At 41.6% G+C, this 3350-nt stretch overlaps 1 protein-coding gene across 5 annotated transcripts in view; it reads right to left on the minus strand.

Annotated features, from left to right (window-relative positions):
• The window catches only part of ATP8A1 (ATPase, aminophospholipid transporter (APLT), class I, type 8A, member 1), a 203180-nt gene that overhangs the window by 87111 nt on the left and 112719 nt on the right, over positions 1 to 3350 (minus strand). The gene's annotated exons all lie outside the window — the stretch shown is intronic.

Below are 3350 nucleotides of genomic sequence, written 5' to 3' on the forward strand. Positions count from 1 at the left end.
AGTTGAAGAAAAAGGATGAAACGGCTGGAAACAAAAGAAGCAAGGTTACCATGTTCTGCAAAGGTGGGAGCCTAAGGCCAGCCAACAGGAATCACGTGTCAAGTCAGGCGTGGCTCGTCATGCCTTTGCCTCCGCGTCACAGGGCCCGCCTCTGACTTCCTTCAAGTGTCAGAAACACTGTGTCCCGAGTATGACCCATGGTGCTGACCAAGGCCCAACCGTCTCCAGGTCCGTGGGAACGCTTCCACTGAGGTTTTCAGAAAGCCCAGCTCTGGAACCACCTGGACGGTTCCTTCTCCAGGGACCGCGTGGGACAGGGGTCCCTGAACGTCCCTCACACCACATCTGGGCACTGGTGCCCTCATGTCTTCTTTCCGAGCTCCCATCCTGGTCCTTTGCCTGTGCCCCATGCCTCCCCGCCCTTCTAAACACGATAAAGTTTAGGGTACAATTGCTCACACACATCTTACCTCTTTTAAGAGGCTGATGAAGTTGCCCTCTCACTTATGAGGGCAAATTCTCAAACTTGGCCCAGCTCTCCACTCCTGACCTCAGCCGGCCTTTCCAGTTTCAGCTCCCTGGGTCATTTTTTTCCAGGGGACTTATAAATACTGTGCGGCCATTAAAAAAAGAACTAGGTAGCTTCACACATACTGTTACACAACAATTGCTAAGATATACAGGGTGTCCCAAAAACATGCATACACACCTTAACAGCAGGTAACACGTAATTTTCACTCTTTTTCAGGTCTAACTGATTTGAAATAATGGGTGAAGCCAGACTAAGCTCTGAACAAAGAAAATTTATCCACTAGACTTTTTTTATGGGGATACATACGAGATAAAAGTTTATGGTACAAAACTGGCAACAGGTGACCAATGGAGGGCACAAAAACATCAAACAGAATGATTCTTGATGTTTGCGATTCCATTGCTTTGCTTAATCAGCAGTGCCAGTTTGAAAACAGGTGTTGACAAATTATTTTTGCAGTCTTTTAAATTTTGAAAATGAACTATATGCTAATAAACACTAACTTTATAATCATTCAAAGTATATATACATTTTTTGGGGACACTCACCCAAAAATATGAAAAGCAAAGTAGAAAGCAGTGTGAACAGTACGCTGTAATTTAATAGACGAGGTGCGCACAGGCATACACATAAGGCAGAATACCTCTGCACAAACACACAGGAAACTGGAACTCGTGGCTGTCCCCAGGGAGGACTGGGTACAAGTCTGGAAGATACACTGTTTGTCATCTGTCCTTTTCCCTCTTTTTATAACTTGAACTAGAGGCCCGATGCATGAAAATTCATGCAAGAGTAGGCTTCCCCCCCCCCTTGCTGGCACTGGCTCCCCTCCAGCACCTGGGACCTGGGCTACTTCCCTCCTCCTCCAGCCACCCGCAGGCACCCGGGACCAGGCTGGATTCCTTCGTGCCCCGGCTTCCTCAGGAAGGACGTCCGGAAGACATCTGGTCTAATTAGCATATTACTCTTTTATTATTATAGAAGATTATGTGCCTATATTTCTTCAAACAAGAACACTTAAAAATTACAATCCTGTAGTCAAGTTCAATGTTCTTCCTTCATGCCCCACATATGAACTTAGTTGCAATAACTTTCTGCTTCAAGTACTCCCTCCTTACTGAATGACTCACCTCTATCTAACTAAATGCCACTTACTTTTTCCTTCCCTAAACTTCACAATATTTTCATAGCAAACCACCTATCTTATTTACATACCTATTTTGTATTGTCACGTGTATGCATTTTATTCCCCTTATTATTTATAAGCTTTTGGAAGGCTGGGCTGTCTTAGTCATAATTTTTCACAACATAGTAACTTGGATAAATAAACCAAAATGAACACACATTCGGGGTGGAGACTGGATTTGCTGTAAGCTCTAAGGGGCGGTGTCCCCATGTTTTGTTTAGTGGTGTGTTCCCAGTGCCTAGCAGGGGGCCAAGTGCATGAAAAAATATGAAGGAAAGTCTTCTAACAGCAGGCTGGCTTTTTTGTGTGTGTGTGTGTGTGTGTGTGTGTGTGTGTGTGTGTGTGTGTGTGTTTTTAAGATTAAAGCTTGGTTCACAAAAAGTACTTCTCCAATAATTAAAGGCATAAGCAACTTTCACGGTTGCAAAAACACATATTATTCCTCAGGCAACAAGTTTGCTCAGAGATCCCTGGCTCGGTAGCTTAGTTGGTTAGAATGTCGTCTTGATGTGCCAAGATTGTGCGTTCTATCCCTGGTCAGGGCACATACAAGCATCAACCAATTAATGCATAAATAAGCAGAACAACAAATAGATGCTTTCTCTCTCTCTCTCTCTCTCTCTCTCTCTCTCTCAAATCAATCAATAAAAACATTTTTAAAAGTTTGCTCAAAGATTTCACAAGAAAGGGAAAGACACCACAAGGATTGTTTTGAGAATAAATAAGGAAGCGATAATTATTCCAATGTAAAAATCAGAAGTCAACTCTTTCTGTCACAGTTTCTGTTCTATACCCGAATTCTAAGCATTTTCCTCTTCACCATCCTTCTCTGTCCTTGGCCTCACAGCTTCACCAACACCTCAGATTTTAAGGTTTTCTCTGCTCTGCTCTCTGTGACATGATGACTATTTCAAGCACTTGTATAACCACCTCTCCTGTTCTGTCTTCCACCTTAAGTTACAAATTGTCACCTTTACTATAAAATACTTACAGGTCATCTGACCTACATATTTCTTTGTCAACGTCTACTTTACACTGTGCACCTAACAAATCTTTCCTCCTTCCTCAAATACAAATTCAGGGGATCACAGCCGTGAAAAAAGACCTCCATAAAATTTATATTACAGCCCAGAAGATACAACATTAAAAAACCAAACTTTCCTATTAGCAATGGTTATTTTGTGTTGTTCAATAGTGTTCACACTTTTTTTAAAAGCAAAATACAGTAGTGGGAAAAAGTAGGTTTATAGTTGTGAGTACACGAAACACAGCTAATAAAGCTATTGTAATAATAGTAACTTGCATGCCTTTCTCTATACGAACAACTGTAAACTTACTTCTGCCCATCCCTGTATAAATAGTATCACCAGAAGCTAAAGCAGAATATTATATCAACAATATACAGATAGATATGAACCAGCTGCAATCACTTGGTACCCTCCTCCCATGATGCTTTTGTGAAGCAGCTTTCTGGTCTCACATTCAGCAATTCCTGCAGCTGTCAGACATGAAGCTGCAATCTACTTACATCAACATGGTTCAAACAGTGCACATTACATTACAGCAGAACTGTAGTAATAAGGTATCATTTAACCTCAGGAAGATAAAATATTTTCATAGATATATATATAT

This window comes from Myotis brandtii, unplaced genomic scaffold (assembly GCF_000412655.1).
Source record: "Myotis brandtii unplaced genomic scaffold, ASM41265v1 scaffold520, whole genome shotgun sequence".
NCBI lineage: Eukaryota > Metazoa > Chordata > Mammalia > Chiroptera > Vespertilionidae > Myotis > Myotis brandtii.